We start from the raw sequence: 20,370 nt of genomic DNA, 5'->3' as shown, positions 1-20,370 counted from the left end.
CATGGAGAAGATAGGAAAGTTCTTTGGCCAACATTTGGAGAGCGTAGACAGCACAGGGACCCTTTGGGAGGCTTTTAAAGTGGTGATGAGAGGGGAGGTGACTGGCAAAATTGGGTGCATTCACAGGGAACTGCTGAGCAGTATAGCCAGCATTGAGGAACAGATGGAGGTCTTGGTGAAGGGGCGGGAACACCCAGGGGGATGCGGAGAGAAACTCACCAGGCTCGGACAGACTTTCATAGCGCACTGGGAGCAGTTGGGTAAACATGATTACACCAGACACCTGCAGAGGCTACATGAAAGCCGGGACACACCTGGGAGGCTATTGGCCTGGCTGTGCCACGCAGAAGAAAAGAGGGAAATGATCAACTCCGTCAGGGATGAGTGCAGAGAAGAGTGGCAGGCCCAGAGTGAGATTAATGCACCAATTGGCAGATACTATGGGCAGCTGTACAGTGCAGGTGGGGAGGGAATGCCACAAAGATAGAGGAGACCCTGATGGACCTATCGTTGTCACGCATGGAGCAGGAGTAAGCGGAGATGCTAGATGCACCACTGACAGAGGAGGAACTGAGGGCAATTATACTCTAGCTATCTACTGGCAAAACGCTGGAAACTGACAGCCTCCCGGCAGAATTTTACAAGGAATACGTGAGCAAGCTGACACTGCATCTCTTACAGATGCTGGAAAGGGCATTTGAAATGGGGTTGCTGCCTGTGTGTCTAGGAGAATCGACTATTGTGCTGTGAGGAACTCATGGTGACAAGTTAGACAGACACAAGTGATCACAGTTCAATCAAGAGTGTTTATTGAACAATGAATGCTGTATGTAGGTTGGAAAACGCCTAATCTAAAACTAAATCAAAGATGGGAGCAAGCATCAACCATCAAATAAAAATAAGGCAGTCCTAGAGGCGTCCTGTCAAGTATAAAGGGCCTATACTAAGAAACCTATTGCCAAACCTTACAACTAATACAAAAAAAAGGGTGTGGGATAATTCTCAAGAAAAGAAAGAAGTGTTCTCAAATAATAAGTCAGGATGCAATGGCCTGGGTCTCCCTTGCACACGTTTTGGACACGGGGTGAGATGGGAGCTTGGAGCACAGTACTGTCTCAGGCTTCTACAGAATGAGATGACAGTTTCAATGACAGTTCAAGTCTTGTTTTCCTCTGAAAGTCTCTTGCCTTCGGGCCTGATGTGTTCAAACAACAAAAACAAAAGTTTCTTTAAGCAAATGAAAGTTTTGTTGGGTGATTATGATTCACCCTCTGGGTCCCCCTCTTCTGGGTGCTGACCCTTCTCAATTGTAATCCAGAGTTCAGATAGGGTGATGGCTTCACCCGTCAGTCCCCCTATTCTAGGCGCTGACACTTCACGTATTCCTTAATTTTATATATCAGTTCTTTTCTTACTTAAAGTTTGGATGAGCCCTTAACCCCTGGATCTCCCTCGGTCGGGCTCGGACCCCTCTTGACTGTCAGTACTCGGTGTCGACTTCACCCCTGGATCTCCCTCTGCTGGGCTCGGACCTCTCTTGACTGCTAGTACTTGTGTGATAGCTTCATCTCTGCATCCCTCCTTTGGGTACACTCTTGCCATCTCTTTAACTTCTGCGTTCACTTTTCTCAATTTTGGTGTGACAACCTTTCACCCTTATATCCCCCTCTGCTGGGCTCCGACCCCTTTTGATTCTTAGCCTCTCCTCAACGGGTTTACTATGGCTCTCGATTAGGGTAATAATGATTCACCCCTCGGTCCCCCTCTTCTGTGCCCTGACCCCTCTTTACTCTTCAATGTTCTCTTTTTACACAATTCAAGGTTTTCGGCATTCACTTCCCTTTCTTTCACCGTGGCTTGTAGATCAAAGTCTTTCCATTGTACAGAGATTTCGCTTGACCCTCAGTATGACCACTTTGACCTATTTCGCTGGTCCTCCTACAACCCTCTGGTAATTGTAGTTTGGTTCAGATGGGGATCTACCAGAGTCTCTTGAGTTTAGCACCCACGTAGTGCCAGTCTCCCCGTTAACACTTTTACAGTTCATTTAAAGTTCATTGAACATGGTTCAAACTTGCCACTCCTTCGATTTTCACTCAACACAGCCCGGTTCTTATCGGTTCTCCCCTCGACTCACCGGCTGTGATGAACCGCTCGTCTTTTGGCTTCTTTGGAGTCAAGGCCGGTACCATGGGCGCGGGAGCCTCACTCTTCTTGCTTATCAGCATAGGTTTGCACTGTGTACCGTTGACATCTGCTGCAGAACACTTTTGCTATTGTTCCCGGCCTTAGGCTCTCATCCACGAAGGTTCCACGGATCTGGGATCAAAGAGGCAAGGTCCCTTCTCTCCTCCACACCCTCTCGATTCCTAACGCTTTTCTCCTTCGCTTGAACTGCCACGCTCGGTTCGCCATCTGGTCGTGTTGTCTGCTGTGCTCCCCCTGCTTGTACTGCGCTTTTTTGCTCCACCTTTTATCCCTGTGCGGAAAAGGGAGGGCTGTCAGGTGTGTGTGATTTAAGTCAATTACCTGACTTTGCCTGACCCTTGTGTCGGGACATGTCAGGTAAACAGTTTTACTACAAGACCGTTGTGCAAAGGTGTTCGTATCGGACAGGGGAGTTAGAGAATTTGAGTATCCTATGGGGGAGACTTGAGAAATGGACGAAAATGACTGGGATGGAGAACAGAACATAGGGGATTGTGGGAACGGTAGTATTCTGTCAATGCAGTATATTGAGATTTCGGGAAAGAATAGAAGGGCGTGAAGGAGAATGATGGGGAGTATTTGGAGTGGGAACAGGAAAGTAAGGATTCTGAGAAAAGATTGTTTCTGAATACAACAGGGTGTGTAATAGATTCAGCTAAGGTGGAGGGGATGGTGGTTTCTCGAAAGGGAAGTTTATCTGGTTGAAGGGAGGCCGATTTACTACAGCCCATAAAAGCCTCGGGGACCTTGTCCTCCTCGTCCCTTTCTCTGGTACCGTACTGCATCTCACCTGGGGCATTTCCCAGAGTACACCCTGGGCTCCCCTACCCAGATGATCCTGCCTCGCTCGTCCGCCCCCAGGGCTGGGATCTGAGAGCGCCAGCTGTTCACTGGCCGCTTGAATAAGGGATTCATGAGGTTGACCTGGGAGAACACCCTCAGGTTTCTCACAGTGCTGATACACAAACCTGGCGAATCAATGCTTGACTGCGTCTGCTACAGATTGCGCTCTATGACCAATCAATGTGTGGATCAGCCCTGTACTAATGACAGACCTATACAATACACCTACTAACTCATTCACCGCAGACGTGAATACATACATCTCACTCACACAGGCAGAGACACACACACATTTTATAGTTGATAGTCTATTCACTGCAAGCCTGAACTCAAACCTCTCCCCCACACACACATACATACTCCCAGACAAGCACACACACACACACACACACACACACACACACCCCTCTTACCTTTAAGGCATCTGGGTTTGCAAAGTAAGTGGTGCCTCCAAAGCATATGGGCAGCCAGAGATCTATGAATTGGGCAGCCATGTGGCTCAGTGGCAAGTAGCTGACACCAATCTCCTGCTCTTTCATGTCAGCAGCTTTGCCAAATCTTTTGACAAGCCATGTGACCTACAGGGAAAGAGGAAGAAAAGAGGATACACACATTGAGCAACTGTGCACTGCAAAACCAATTCATTTCTGGATGAGCTAGTGGTTTGCCCATTTAGAGCTTTGCAGCAAGATACAGGTTTGGAACATTTTCAGGCTTTCTGGGACTAACCACACGGTCACAGACTACCGACAGCACCTGTAAGAAAGCTTTGTACAACTTGCTTATTTCTTGGCAAATTCAGTCCCATGATCCACAGCTGTTAATGCAAGTTTGGACTCAATCTATCAGGCTTCTAAAACTATGTTTATGATTCCAGCACTAGGTCACTCCTTGCTGTTCAATGGGAGTGGAAGCACTCAGGTACTGACCCTGGCCACAATCACACTGCCAGTGGTGGGAGAGCATGACATAGGCACCCTTTTAAGTACGTAGGTGTTCAGACAGACTCTTTTTGCAGCAGCGGGCCTGGGGGATTATAAGATATGATATGATAGACTGAAGGCCAGGGTTCATCATGAACTCTTTAACTGGTTGAGCCCTAACCAGTTGCGTCCCAGATAGGATCAGCCCCACCGTTGTTACATGTAACGCATCATTGTATTTATACATTTCACATGTGTGGTATTTATTGACTGTACAGGGCACTTCTCAATGAACCCCCCATTCCACCTCCACTTCCACAGCCGTTGACCCCTGACAGTATTAGGACTGCATGTAAAATGGTGAGTGCACTCTGCAAATGGCCAAAGGCGGCGGTATCACACACTCTGCAAGATGTTACCATCTGCATGTGACAGATGCACCCTCACCCACATCCCCTGGCCTGCTAACTCAAGATTCAAAGGCACTGTAAGAAAGTAACCATTGTCCTGCTCATTTCAATAAATATTAGCTAGCTACTGAAGGCAGTGCCCCTACTGGCATTGGCTAGGGAAAATGTAAATGAATAAACAACATACAAGTGCTAATGGCAGAATGCTTAATTTGATTATGTGTGTCTCATTTCTCAAAGCCTCATATAGAGTGCTGCTGTGGGTCCTCAGGCTCTTATTGAAAGGCATACCAGCAGGTAATTATTTGACGTCTCTAAGGGGCAAATCCTGATAACGTGTGCCACCCCGCGCCCCCACTACTTGGGTACGTGTAGAGACGTTTTGGCCAGATGGTGATCCTTCCTCGCCTTATTCGGGACAGTCGTTTAACAGTGAACCCTGCAGGAACATGATGGCAGTGTTAAGCAAAAGTGGCCTGAGCTTCATAAAGCGATCCTATGACTTCACTAACCTTAAAAGGTGTGTCGCATTATGTCAGCACCCAGCTACTGATGAGTTGTTTAAATTTAATAGCTTATCAAATGGGAGGGAGTACGTGTTTCTGCGATTCTGGAAAGAGAATTTGCAACATCTGTACCTAGTTACCAGAGCATTAATAAAAGCCTGGCTCACAGCAAATCCAAAGAAATGTCACTTGGCGCGATCAGCAGTCAAATATCTTGGATCTTTTGTAGATAATGGGCTGGTTCAACCCCAAACGGAGAAAGTTAAAGTAGTCAAAGGAACCTCAATGCATTTATTTATTTATTTATTTGTATAGCGCTCCAGGCCCAGGGGCATCCAGGCGCATTGCTTAGGTTACATAGCAGGAATACAGGCATAAACAGTGGGGATAGCATACAGTGTTAGAAATAGCAGGAATTTACAGTCATGTACAGGAACACTATTAAGTGATCATAGCGCAGAGGCAACTATAATACAAACTATACAAGTATATACATATTCATCTTTATACATTAGGCGAGTTATACAGTTAGTGACTACCGTGTCAATTAATACATGGGCAGGTCTTGTGCGGTCAGCCAAGCTTTGAACTTTGGCTTGAAAGCTAGGAACGAGGGTTCAGCTCTAAGAGGGTTAGGAAGTGAGTTCCATAATTTCGCAGCCAAAACTGGGAAGCTGATCCCCCCTGATCTTTGTAGCAATAATAACCAAAAGCAAATAAAGACCTAGGAGCCTTTTGGGGTTTAGCAGGATATTAAAGACGTTTCATTACAAATTATGCATCCATCAAGAAGAACATCAATTGTGCTTTGATAAGCTCAAGCATATTCTCTTTAGTGAACCTGTGTTGAAAGTGGCAGGTTTCAACAGGGAATTCCTTCTACAGACGGATGCATCACACATTGGCTCGGGGGCAGTTCTTTCACAAGATCAAGATGGCATTGAACCTCCTATTCTTTACATCAGTAGAAAAGTGTTCCCACAAGAGAAAAACGATGCCACTATTGAATTAGAGGCCCAGGCAATAAAGTGGGCAATAACCTATCTCAAATACTATATGACAGGTTCACAGTTTAGGTTGGTCACTGATAACACTCCATTAACATGGATGAGCCTTCACAAAGACACAAATGCAAGAAACATGCGCTGGTTCTGAGATTTACAGCCCTATTGTTTTACAGGAGAATACAGAAAATAAAGAGAATAGGGTAATATGGACTTCCTTTCCCATTTTCTAATAGGTACTGAGATAGCCAGCAGCATTAGGGGAAGGGTATGTGATGAATTCAGTGGAGTCATCACAGATCTCCCAGCATTAGCCTCCTTTTATGTGCTCAGGGGACAGCAGCCACTTTCTGATCCTGACCCTGTGGTCGGCTATATGAGTGAGTATCACATGGGAGGAGACAGCCTACAGGGAAACGTCATGGCTTCATTGGAGGAGACATGATATCCCCCTTTTGCCTATGAAGAAAACCCCTTGATACCCAATACCCTAATTGCCTATTGACATGCATCTATACCTCCCTTTAGGGAAAATAGAGAAACTTTTTCCCAAAAACTTTTTGGCCAAACTCCCATCCCTGGTCTAAAAGGTAAAAGCTCCAAAACGACCTTTTCCAGTTCTAATTATTTGCCATATAGGACTGGCTCATCAGTAGGAGCCACTGAAGGAGATTTGCAAGTCATCTGTATCGGTTAACCTCAATGTACTCCAATTCTGACAATCACCTAATTACTGGGGCAAGGAGGATGAAGGGAACAATGCAAAGCAGAAGGAGCCTCAAGCTCAATGAGCGTTGTAGTTGTTTTCAGAAAGCACCTGTGCACAAGAAATATGAAGATCAAAAACAAATTCTAAGAGGCTGCTCCTCTTTTGGAGAATTCGCTGCACCTCTCTGCGAGGCTTGTGGAACTTGGAAGCACGAACCGGTGCAGCGCAGTCAAGGAGCTCCCCAGAATGAAATGGAGTAGCACTCTGTGAGCAGGACGTTCGCAGACACGCCAGGAGTCAAAGGAAGACTCCTGGGCTTTTGGCAACCAAACAAAGCAGCATTTCACCTACCGCGACCTGAAGCAAGACAGACCTGCTGAAGTGAAGCTGCAATAGAACCCGGAATAATGTGAGAGCAGTCCAGAGTTGAAAGCAGGTGGAAAAGCCTTGCTGTGTAAGCGCAACCGGGTCAAAAGACACCATACAGAGCCGGTGAGTTGTCCCAAGCAAAGTGGCGACCCTGGGGCGTTTCGCCGACCGCCAAATTCAAACTATAAACAGTAAAGTCGCTGAAAGAGAGGCATTAAAGAGACTGATTGAAAACCAAGAAGGCATATTGCAAATAAGGATCCCAGCCATATATGAGTGTATGGAATTCAGATATGGGGGGAACCAGAGTGCATTTTGAATCAACCAGATGTACAATACTAAAGGCGATATATGAAATTATGGCAGTAAAAGAGGAAATGTTACCTGTGAATATAAGAAGTCCTGGCAGGCGAGGAAACCAGGCAGGTTACAAGTGCATAAGAAGTTCTGGCAAGGGAGCATAAAAGGCAGTTGCAAATCTACAGGAAGTCAAAAGAAAGGATATAAAACTGTTTGCTAAACAAGAAGAAACATTTGAAAGAAGGAACTTCAGGGTAAGTAGCTTTGTAACTAACAGGATTGTTGTGGACCAAGAAAGACACAAAGAACTTTTAGACGAAGAATCGTTGGTATTGAAGAAGAATCCAGGGGAAGAGAATCCCCCTCTAGAACCAAGGCACTTTTACTTTGTAGAACTTTTATGTTGGAGCAGTTATATCTTTCCTTTATGGGTTTTTTTTGCAATCACCAGGTCAAAGACATTTCCCTTTTCACCTTATAGTTTGGTTTGCAGTGCGAGGGTCAGGATAGATGCTTTGGACACAAGGACAGTTTGGATTGTTACATCCTGACTTGGACAGATCCTTAGTTGTTGGTTATAGGTAGGGACATTCCTTTTAGAGTAGGGTCAGAGCGGCCTTTTCCCAACTCTTTTTGTTTTAATAAAAATCTTTAACCAAAACATGGCAACTTTGTGTCCCACTTTCATTTCTGCTTCCTCACACTTGTCTCTGAGTCAACGGCCTTGAAGCTTCATTTGGGTTTTATAGACCTTCAAAATATTCCCCACCTTCTGAAATGATGAAAGAAACCTTCCGCTATTAGATTGTCCTTGTTAAGGTGGATTTCGAAACTCTGACCTTGTGGGCAGAAGTTTAGGGGGCCACCCTAGATTAGTGGAATGGGGGAACCTTCTGGACAAACCAGACCAATCTATGGTGGCGTGGCAGGCGGTCAAGACAACGTCTCAGGAGGGGCAAGAGTGATCGGAAGCCCACAATTTTCACATAAGGTAAAGCTTCACAGATTACAAAAAACATGTATTATTGGCCTCAGAACTAAGCACGAATAAACCACAGTAATAATAAAATAGTTGCCACACACACTTTTCACTATGTAACATATATACAAAATGCGTTTTGCCTAATGCTGGTGAAACGGGATCTTTGAGGTCAATCCCGGTCCTATGCAGTCCAGCCCTAAGAAGTGAGGGGCCTTATCTTATGCTCAAAGTACAGCAGTGTGTTAACAACTCACTGTCATGCGTAAAGCGAAAAGCGGATTCTCTTCAGGGAGCTGTAGCTGTTCAGGAAGGGGGTTGAAGCGATAAAGAATAAGGCCTGACTCCTTGAGGAGGGTCTACCCTTGCAGTTAGAGCAACGTTTGGACTTCGGCAATAGCTGGAGAGCGCAGGCTAGCCCAGCCAAGGTGAGTATCTTTTCAGGGATTCTCATGCATAAAAAACAGATGGATGTGCCAGTGGGACACCGGTAAGTGATTTAAGTACTCACCAACCCTCGACACAGTCTGAACCAAACTTTGACAGTCTAGTCCACTTCACTGGTAGGTTTCACCCCTGCAGTTATAGGACGTTCCGGCTCTCAGCGGCTGCGGAATGGTCTATGGTCCGTGGCAGGATAGTAGCCTTTGCTCAGCTCTTGAAGAAAGGAGAAGGATAGTTCTGGTGTAGCACATCTCAGGACATGGCGGGGCAGGCCTGCAGGCACTTACAGCGACAGTCATCAAAGTTGTGCGGCACAGGGACCGCAAATGCTCACAGCGTGGTCCACTCTCATAAATCGCGACCCAGGTGAGCTAGGATAATGCGTTTTGGCGGGAAAGGGACCAGGGCCACAAGTAAGCAATTCCCAAATTCCCGAGTCTCAACTTGGGACGGTGGTGCTCCTGTATGATAACCCGTGTTGGAGCTGGTCAGTTCGCTGGATGGCCCAGAAACACTTCTGAAGAGGATCTTTGCGAGGGTGAGCAGGAGGTGCTGAGAGTAGTTGGTCCCACTACTCCAAAGCGTCGAAGTGCACTTGCAGGCATTCTTGGTATGATACAAAAGCAGAAGTCCGACGGGACAACAGCGGGGTCAGGGTGCCAAACCTTCCAGCACATCTCTGCCGGTTCCACAAGTCTTCTCTTTCATTCAGGATACTTGGCTGCTTCTGTAGTTCGGTGTGAACTTCAGGTGATCGACTTGAAATGGATTTGAGTGCCTTCTCTTATACAAGATTTGTTTCACGCTCAAATCTAGGATAACCAATGGAAGATCTGTTCTTGTATGCACACCAGGCATGGGCCAATCGTGGACCACAGCGGTTGCAGTCATTCAGGCCTACCAGACATACTGGCACCAGTAGTTTGATTTGGACCAGATAGTCCAAACCCTCTTCCTGGGCAATAGCACACGTGACATGCAGGAGCCCGCTAAAGCTGAGGTTTTTGCAGGAGGCTGCATGCCCAAATAAGGAATACCCGGGTCTCTTGACCTGGGTGAAGACAAAGGGACTACATGGCCACAGGACAGAACAAAAGACTTTGTGGCACGTCCATTTTCAAAACTGGCAGAAGTCTTGGGCCAAACGCGGCATGGTATTTTGACCATGAAAAACCATAAGCAAGTAGCTTTCCATCCTCTGATTTTGCAAAATCATATGGCCCTGGTCACTATCCTGCCTTCGCAGTGAGGTGATTGTGCCCTGATCGGTTCTGAATGCTCCATTTATGCTCCTGACCATTCAAGTAATGTAACCCATATCATCTCACACATCTGCAAGAGCGCAGTGGCCATCCACCGAGAGGACACTGACACAGGTGGATCTTGTGGTACCGGCACACTGGATGACTAGGCTCTTTAGGCGCTTTCATAATACAAGGTGTCCTGATTTTATTGTCAAGCCTAATTAATGCTTATTGTGCATCTCTACTTATGAAGCAAGTAATCAACCCAAAAAGTGTTTCAAATAAAGGGAAGCTTCTAGAGAAATTGATGCTCCTGCAAGGATCAGAAAAAATCTCCCAAGGGATTCATCTTTGCTATCTGGAAATGACGATTGAGGGCTGTTCTGAATGAGCCTAAGAGGAGGGTAAATGTGGAATAAAAACAGAATTCAGCGTATATTATAACGCGTACACCTAGGAACTTGGTATAGTATTCCTACGCCTGACTGCTTTGACAACCTTTTTGAATTGATTCATGTTGAAGCAAGAGAAGGAATGTATTCACTGCACGCTAATATTCTGGCACATTCGTACAAATATAAATTGTAGATTACTTACAAGCTGTGTATTTAAAGGAGGATACAAACCGATAATGCCTCCCACTTCTGCTTGTTTGCAGGGATGGGCTTTAAAAGTATGTAACTTCCTTTGCCCCGCTGCAATGTTTATCTATGCACTAACCATGTAAGCGACCTTGGATACCAGAGTTTAAATGTAACACCAATCCGCTAATTAATAAGCTATGTTACACTTCAATGAGATCATAGAAACCTCCGCTCACTATGTATATGACTACAAATGTAGAAAAGCTTGTTGGACTCTAACCCTGTTATGTACAGGGTCTCTCTGTTTGTTTTGCATTTGCTTCCCACTACAGAGTGGAAAAAAGATTATCCTGAATTGGTCTGACCTAAAATGATCTTGGCATTTGATTTATGCAACACCAGTGAATTAGGGGCCTAGGTGGGGTACTAGGAGAACCCCCTGTTGACCCTTGCTTAGTCCTCATCTCATGGCACTGGAGGGTCATGTGGATGCAACATCTCCCTTTGTTTAAGAGACTCAGCTCTTGCTCAGGCAAATGTAAAAATAAATATTAAAAGTGATACAAAGTGCCCCTTATCATCCACTGTTAGGGAGAATTCTCTGTTTAGGCTGAATTTCCTAACCTAGTGAGTCCCCCAGCAGCTTTGCTGGATTTCTGGAGTTTGTTTTTTCCATCCTGCCAAGAGTGAGACTCTTTTTCTCCCACTCTTGGACATGAATGTGGGTAATGCCTTTGAATGTCAATGTGTTCTATGTGCTATGGGGTCTTTTAGTCCATAGGGTCTCATATGTTTTGCTATGTGTGTTACACCGCACCCTCCGTGCCGTAACACAGGAGCGTCCTAGCGGACCTCCCTCATAGACTCCTTACCCGGGGACTGACTACTGTCTCCCCGGGCATGTAAAGTCACCATTGGCTTTACTAGACCTAAATTTACTAACAGAACTAGTACAAACCATCCTATTGTGGACGTACTAGTAGGGGTAATTCGATTACTCCTAGGTCTGTTATTCGAGGGGGCATTGTCCCGTCCCCCCTCGTCGAGTTTTGGCTGGTGGCAGTGGAAACTACTTGTTATGTTCGACCCCGAATATAACCCTATGGGTTTCTTCCCATTGTTGGAGATTGATACTGTTTCTCGTTAATCTCTAACATACCTCCGGTCTACTTATCTTAAATAAGTCTATCGGATGGTATTTTCTGCCAGAACTCGAATTTTTAAAATGGCGTTTGTGTTTGTCTCTGTGACTCCTAAACCAAAGGTTGAGCCCTTTGTTCCACTTTTGGCGGGCTTCTGTACAGAGACCCTCCAAAGTGGTGCCATTCTGTCTGGGTTACCACAGAGGTGTGGGAGGGGGTTTAGGCAACCTGGACCGAGTTGCCGTGCCAACTCCGGTCGCACTCTGGTGTGATTGGCCCAAGTGGTGAGCCTCCCCGCTCACCACTTCGCGTGTTTTGAGTGACAGCTAGGCTGAATGAATGGGGGTTTTCTGCATAAAAGCAGGGCTTTTGGGACTGGATCTTCAGAAGTCGCCACAGGACCTAAGAATCCGACGAGGGTAAAGCTGAGCCGACCTGCAACGACGACACCTCCGGTGGAGCCCTGCTGAACCGACTCACCACTTCCCGACGACAGAGGAGATCTCCCTGCCGGAGAGTCTCTTCCACTGACTGGTGGGAACAACCAGTCCCCTTTGCTTTTTCTTCGCCTCAGGACGCAGTGGTCGAATTGCCCGTGCAGAGCACCTCGGCAACCGGATAGCCACTACCCGTGTACCGCGACCAAAAGGTGGTGCCTTGTGACGGAGCACTCCGCGGCTGGTCTCTTCCCTGGTGGTGCAACGATCTTCAACTTTCCTTCGACGACGAGATCATCTCTTGTCTTGGCAAAGACCGGACGTGCATCCACCACCAGGAACAACTGCCCCCGCCGGAGCTGTCTCTCCACAATCAAGGTACTGTGTCTGTCTGGCTTCCCTTGTTGCCGGATAGAGTGAGGTGTCTTAATCCTCGCCTCTCCATAGGGTCGTCTCCAAGCTTTCTCTAGCGTGTTGTTCTGAACTGGTCCAATCTGCCGATAACAATTTGCTTCAAAGACTTGAACGCATTTCCACTAAGATACTTTTTGGGACATATCGCCTTGCCCCTCTCCGAGTGGGCCTGGCCTCTGAACTTTATGATCTACCGTGGTTCTTGCCTTCTTGCCTTGCATTTGTCCGTAAAGTATTGGAACCGTGTTGATTTCGTAACCTGCTTATTTTTCTCTCCCGTCCTAACAAATACTAGAGTGCCATCTAGATTGAAGCATACACCTCTGTCTGCAAATAAGTGATGCTGGTAAACCTAGACATGTCGAACTATTGTTAGGGGGATTGATCTTTTTCTTCGTAGAGTAATTGTAATTGAAGTGTTTGCCGTAATAGTGCCAGAGTGTTTTCTATAGATGTGTCGTTATAAATAAATACCTTTATATCTTTACACTGAAGCCTTGTTGCGTGTTTGCTTGTTTTACGGTGTAGAATTGCCCTATGTTTTATACTCCACATACTGCCTAACTCTTCTTGAGGGAAGTCTGACTGCTCAGCCACAGCTACCAAGTGAATCTGTGTGGTACAGACTGCTACCAAGTGGCTTTACTGCCAAACACCTGTAGTCCTAAATCTTTTGCAGTGGTCCCAGAGGGAACTGCACAGGTTTCCGCCTAACACTGGTGTAAAAACGGTGGGATTTGTATCGAGTATACAGTTTAGAGTGCTTTTCGACACTTTAGGATAACTAACCACAAAGCTTAGCACTAAAAAGCAACTTTCAAAAACATGTCTACAATGGAAGCTTACAGTCAAGAATCCTTGTCAGGTGAAAATACTGAGAGTTTGCGAGCTCTCTGTAGACAAGAGAATCTTTCTGTAAGGGGCAAGAAGTTGGAACTAATAGAGAGATTGCTGGCGAACCAAAGTCTGGGTACTGGTTCAGAGGAACCAATCTCTCCAGCAAATGTAGATAACAGTGATGGTGTTGATCTAAATCATAATTCTGATGATAGCGATGAAGAGGCTGAAGAGGAAGGAGAGGCTAACGAAACTGTTTCCCCTGCTCCTCTACCTGCCTTACCAGCTGTACCTACGGGGCCCATACCAGGTCCCACATGTAACCCTGCTTATTTTGAACTTGAAAAAATGAAGCTCGAATTAGAATACAAACGGTTCTTGGCTCAATCTGAACGAAACCAAGAGCTCGAGTTCAGACGGATGAATGCCCAGGCTGAGCAGAAGCAAGCTGAGTTAAGAGTCTGGGAAATGGAACTTAATCACGAGTTAGAGATGAAAAAGTTGTCTATGGAAAATGCTTCTCTCTCCTCTGGTTCATCTAGGAGCTCCAGTCCCAAAAGACCCCGGATGCCGAAGGAATTAGTGGGTATGTATGAACCGAGATTGGATGTGTTGGATTGGTTAAAACTGTTTGAGTACCATCATGGGCTCCAGGACATCACCGGGAATGATTTACTTCCCTGGTTGTTCTCTAGGCTCCCTCCTGTTGCGACTGATGTGGTAATGGAGTTGGGGGAGGCGGATAAGACGGATTATAGAAGTGTGAAACCAGCTTTGATAGCTAGGTTCGGCAAGACCCCTTCCCAGTATCTTAAGAGGTGTAGAACCCTCAAAAAGCATGATGGTACCCCTTGGGCTACCTGGGTGAGTGAAGGGTTGAAAACTTAGAGGGATGGATTAAGGGTTACAAAGTGAACACTTATGAAGGTATGAAGAATCTTTTTATGTTGGAGTCTATTTATGATGCCTGTTCTCCTAAGCTCAGACAGCACTTGGCTGATTCAAGGGAGTTAGATTCCCAGAAGCTAGCTAGGGCTGCTGACTTGTGGGTTGCCAACAGGGCTACTCATAAGGATTCTGGGGCAACTCAGAAAAAGGATGAGGGAAAACAGCCTAAAAAAGACTCAAAAGAGAATTTGAATAACTCAAATTCCAAAGAGGGCCCCCAACAAAACCAGAAGGGTAAGCCACCGGGAAAACCACAGCAGAATAGTGTGTCTTCTGGTGCCAAACCGGAAGGAGGCCAGAACAAGCCACCATTCCAGAAAGCATTCGGTAAATGCTTTGTTTGCGGCTCAACTGACCACGTGAAAGGAGATTCCAGATGTAAGGGTAAACCTTCAGGGGTCCAGCTTGTCTCCTTAGCCTTCGCTCCAGAGGAGGAAGTCCAAATGGCAAGTGGAAACTTTCTACTGCTGGCCGACGAACCCATTGGAGTCTCAGCCAGCGTTTCTTTAGTATCTCTGGGATTGTGGGAACAACAGAATTTAGATGTCTATAATTCTATCCCCGATAATACTAAAGAGTATTATAAGGACAGTGTCCAGGTGAATGGTCAGGAGACTCCTGCCATTAGGGACACTGGGGCCAGCATAACTGTGGTGGACAAATCGTTTTTTCAGGCTGAGGATGTTGCTAAGGCACCCAAACGCCTCACCAAGTAAGCTGGAGGGCCTGTGCAGATGCTTCCCCAATTACCAGTTCTCATCCAGTGTAACGACATGACTGTGAAGATACCTGTCAGCATACAGAGTGAGGTACCAGGACGCGTACTGTTGGGTAACGATTTGAAAACTCTCGGAGTTGTATCGCATACTCCCAGACCTCCTAGTAAACGGTTACAGGAGCTAACCAGACCCACAAGAGAAAGGACCATGCGCGGTACTCTCCAGGAGATGATGAAGAAAGAAATCACTCCTGCTCCACTGGAATTGTCGGCCGCTGTCTCGAAGAAAACAGAAGCGAAAGGGAAACCTAAGACTTATGCCCCAAAACCAGCAGCCAGCATTCCAGTGCAGCCAACACGGACTTCCCCGCGGTTGTCCAAAGTTACACCCGTAACTCCACCTCCAGCCAAGGCTGAGAGGGAGGTACAACCCTGTGTGGTAGAATTAGACTCTGAGGAAGAGCTAATGGAAGGCCAGGAACTCATTGGAGATCTGGATCCTGTTGACCATCCTGAGCTGCAGTCTTTACTGGCAGAAGGTTGACCCAGCAGGGCCGACTTCAGTAAGGGACAGAGAGAATGTCCAACTCTGGAAGGTCTTCGCCACCAGGCAGAAGCTGTCATGATCTCTGCTTCCAAAAGGTCAGGGTTTTCCCAACTCCCTTGGAAGCAGATCCATAACCCAGGTTCCGGGTGCCAACCAGTCCCAATTGGGACCTTTTGGACCCAGTCCTGGCGCCAGTGGCACCAGGCTCATAAATATGCCCAGTCCCAGCGCTGGAAGCGCCGGGCTCATAATGCTTGGGTGGACTTACCTTCAGCAGACCATGCTGCTTATTTGCCTGCCAGTTGAGCCTCTGATCCTCTTCTGTTTGGAACTACTTTTCCTGTTGGGTGGGGCTGGAGCCACTCCCTAGATTCAGAACACTGGAACTCTTCTGGAAGGCAGGAACTCTTTTCTTACCAGGAACTCTTTTCTTACTTAGGCGTGGCTGTGGAAGGAGACAACTAAGCACTACAGGAGGCTATTTAAACCACACCCGGTGGATGAATCTTGCTTTGCGTTATTCTGCAACCTCTGCAGCAGAACGCTCATCGTGTCTTCTGCATCCGGTCCTGGGCCTAAGGAAAAAGGCTTACTATCCTGAATCCAGTCTTCAGCAACACCTATAAAGACAAGAAAGAACAGGTTAGCATTCCGGCATCTGAAAGGCAAAGGCTTACCATCCTGAATCCAGTCTTCAGCAACACCTATAAAGACAAGAAAGAACAGGTTAGCATTCCGGCATCTGAAAGGCAAAGGCTTACCTACTCTTCGTATGCTCCGGAGGCCTTCGGCGCTGCATCCCGCATCTGAAAGACAAAACAAGGTGCGTTTAAAGACATTGGGGAACTTTAATACTCACGTGCCATTACTCCTTTCCACATCTAATCCAGTGGGTATTCCGGCACCCTGCAGCCGCTCCGAACTCGTACCTGCAAAATAAAAAGACAGTTAGAGCGCATAGTGAAGCAGGCAACAAGCGCTTACTTACGTGCTTCCAGGCGCTTCTATTCATCACACAGGCTCCATCTTCAACTCACTTCAGCCCGTCATCCGCCATCGCCGGAACCCTGCAAAACAAGAGACATCATTACTAAAGACTTTAAAGACATTTGAATGACTCGAAACTTACCGTTCGTGCAGTAAACGACGGACAGCAGTCCTCTGAAGTCAAGAGGCCTGCGCTATCTATCCAGTGAAGAAACTGATTACAGCACCCTGCCCCGAGGCAGATGGAGAGTTCGGCATTCACTTACCTAAGGTGAGAGCGTTAACCTTTGGGGGTCTGCAGGAGAGGAGAAGAGGAAAGAGATAGGGACACCCCAATAACCCCAGTTCATTAACCCCATATTTTCTATCTGCAGACATCTTACTCTACACGTCAGGCATACAGTGCACAGAGGTCCAGCCCAAAGAGCCGCCCGGGTGCTACACATCACCTTTGAAGATACAGTAGTCGCCCAGTCAAGACCGGCGCCTCTGCGAGAATCAGGTGAGCGTTACAGAACGCAAAGCCTACCGCAAAACTCTCGCCCAGGCGCTATGGAAACCTCGGATACTGACCCCCTAGCCCGGTTACTTGGGGAACTAAGGGCAGAAGTGCATGCAGCTTGTCAGGAAACGAATGCTCTAAGAAGGGAACTAATTATTTCCAAGGAGAGAACAGACAATCTTGCTAGACAAGTGCTACAGTCACAAGCCGGACAGACCCCGTTACCCGCATCAGGGGCAAATCTTCCTTCAACATCCTCTATGAATCCAGTGCAGATCAACCTACCTGGGAATGTACCTCTGGCTCCGCCCGAACGATTTTCTGGTGACCCAAAGAGGTTTGCAGTATTTATCAATCAGTGCCGGTTGCACTTCTTATGCCGGCCAGCAGCCTTTCCAACTGATCAAGCAAAAGTAGCTTTTGTACTTTCGTACCTTAGTGGCAATGCGGCAGACTGGTCGATCCCTCTAGTTAATCAAGATGATCCGGTTCTCCATGATTTTCAAGCCTTTCAGCTTAGTATGGAAAAACTGTTCGCAAGACATTCACAGGGGCAGGCCTTGGACAATGAGCTTCTTTCGTTGCAACAGGGTAATCAAGACCTTTTGGCTTATATTGCATCTTTCAATAGACTAATAGTGGAAACTCAATGGCCTGAGGACAAAAGGATTACGCTGTTTTATAGAGGTCTACGTGGAGAGCTCAAAGACGTTTTAGCCCAAGTAGTGAATCCCCCACAAGACTGTTTGGATTATATAGACTTGGTCGTTCAAATTGATCACAGGCTGCAGAACAGGAAGGCCGATCGTTCCAAGTTTGATGCTCGAGTATTTTCCAAACCGCCAACTCCTTCCAAAGGAGTAGACTCCGGGGAACCCATGCAAATAGGGGGTCTGAAAGGTCCTCTAACACAAAGGGAGCGGGAAAGGAGGAAACAGTTGCAATTATGCCTATATTGCGGAAACTCAGGGCACTTTCTTCGAGACTGTCCGGTGAAACCTGCCAAGAAGGCAGTAGGAGCTGCAGTTACCAAAGTTACAAACTCTGAGCAGGGAAACGACCTCGCCCGACAAGAATAGAGGTCCTCTTGCCGAGCGTGAAAACCAGTTCCGTGACCTCGCATTTCGTGATACCTATGGTCCTCATTAGCCCTGATAATCTGGATCGATTACATGCAATTGAAGCTTACGTCGACAGCGGTGCCATCGGCAATTATGTGGATCATGAAATGGTTTTGAGGATGAATCTAACTCTTTGTCCCAAGGCTGTAAAGGACGTCATTACTACGGTGGATGGTACGGAGATAGCCTCCGGGCCAGTAACGCATACCACTCAAGAGGTGACGCTAGTAAGTCAAGTTGGACACCATGAGAAGATCGTGATCGATGTGATCAAGGCCCCTCAGTTTCAGATTATTCTAGGAATACCTTGGTTAGAGAAACACAATCCTCTGATCGATTGGCGAGCAAGAACGGTCCAGTTTCCAGAATGTGTCTCTACTTGTCACCCTCCACCTGGTGTTGCACTGGCCACAATTTCTTCAGAGACTCCCCAGTTACCTCCCGAATACCTAGAATACCAAGATGTTTTCCGGACGGATCAGGCTAACTCTCTTCCTCCTCATAGGTCTTATGACTGCCAGATAGACCTGATACCTGGATCTACTCCTCCTTGTAGTAGAATTTATGCCCTCACCGAGCCTGAGAACCTTCACCTTCGACAATACCTGGATCAATACCTGGCAAATGGGTTTATTCGTCCTTCCAAGTCCCCTGCTTCTTCAGCTTTGTTCTTCGTTCCAAAAAAGGAAGGAGACCTTAGAACTTGTATCGATTATCGCTCCCTGAACCAGATCACCGTTAAGAATAGATATCCGTTACCTTTGATCCCTGAACTCCTGGACCAAGTCAGAAAAGCATGCATATATACAAAGCTGGATCTTAGAGGAGCTTACCACTTGGTACGAGTAAAAGAGGGCGATGAATGGAAGACGGCCTTCCGCACCAAGTATGGGCTATTTGAATATCAGGTCATGCCCTTCGGACTTTGCAATGCCCCGGCCGCCTTTCAATATTTTATGAACGATGTCCTCAGAGAGCTCATAGATGTATGTGTTGTTGTTTACATTGACAACATCCTCGTTTATTCTTCATCGGAATCTGAACATCGGAAACACGTGAAAATGGTCCTCGAAAGATTGCGTCAACACAAACTTTTCGCTAAGTTGGAAAAATGTGTTTTCAACGTGACTGAAGTTGAATTCTTGGGATTCATATTATCACCTGGCGGAGTGCGTATGGATTCAAAGAAGGTCGATGCAGTTCTCAAATGGCCATCACCATCCTCCGTAAAAGGTGTGCAAAGCATGTTAGGCTTCGCTAACTTTTACCGCAGGTTTATCCCCGAATTCTCTCGAATAGTCCAGCCCATCACTGCCTTGTTAAAGAAAAACAAACGTTTTGAATGGTCTACCGAGGCGGAACAAGCTTTCCAGGATTTGAAGACTAAATTTATCTCTGCACCAATCTTAAAACACCCTCGCCCCGAACTCCCCTACATCGTGGAAACTGATGCTTCAAGCCTTGCCATGGGGGCAGTTCTATCACAAAAGGACCCGGTAACCAATCAGTTGCATCCCGTGGCATGTTGGTCCCGCAAATTCTCGCCTCCTGAAATCAATTACACGATTACTGACAAGGAACTTCTGGCTATCAAGTCTGCCTTTAAGGCTTGGCGGCATTATCTGCTGGGGGCCCGACACACCGTTACTGTGATTACGGATCACCGAAACCTGCAATATTTGAAGACCGCAAAAGCCCAATCCTCTAGACAACTCCATTGGGCATTATTCTTTGCCGAGTTTGACTTCATAATTACCTATCGACCTGGTACAAAGAACGGTAAAGCCGATGCCCTTTCTCGGATGGGAGTGGAAGAACACTTGGTCAACCCTAAACCTGTACCAATCATTCCCGAACAAAGAATTCTGGGTGTAATCGCCACAGAATCCACAGAGGAAGTTAAGGATAAAGCCAGGCAACTTGTAACTCCAGCAGACATACAGAATTGGCATCTGCAGGGAAAGGACTTTGCAGTAAAGGACAACTTATTGTATTTCCAAGAACGATTATACCTACCCAGCACAGATTTACAGAAAAAAGTAATCTCTTGTTATCACGACTCTTTAATGGAAGGTCATCCCGGTATAGCCAAGACCTCAGAAAAGATCAAGCGCTACTTCTGGTGGCCGTCTTGGAAAAAAGATATCAGAGACTTTATAATGTCCTGTGGAGTATGCGCCCAAAACAAGAGTCA

The 20,370-nt window shown here is 46.6% G+C and overlaps 1 protein-coding gene and 1 pseudogene across 1 annotated transcript in view; one reads left to right on the top strand and one right to left on the bottom strand.

Annotated features, from left to right (window-relative positions):
* LOC138511205 (uncharacterized) overlaps positions 1 to 20,370 on the top strand; it is a 761,242-nt gene that overhangs the window by 234,046 nt on the left and 506,826 nt on the right. The window lies entirely within an intron of this gene.
* LOC138510660 (long-chain-fatty-acid--CoA ligase ACSBG2-like) overlaps positions 1 to 20,370 on the bottom strand; it is a 502,504-nt pseudogene that overhangs the window by 260,988 nt on the left and 221,146 nt on the right.

Source organism: Ambystoma mexicanum, chromosome 6p (genome assembly GCF_040938575.1).
Source record: "Ambystoma mexicanum isolate Mex_15411 chromosome 6p, UKY_AmexF1_1, whole genome shotgun sequence".
Classification (NCBI taxonomy): domain Eukaryota; kingdom Metazoa; phylum Chordata; class Amphibia; order Caudata; family Ambystomatidae; genus Ambystoma; species Ambystoma mexicanum.
The sequence above is the reverse complement of the archived record's forward strand: the minus strand, read 5'-3'. Positions and strand labels throughout refer to the sequence as shown.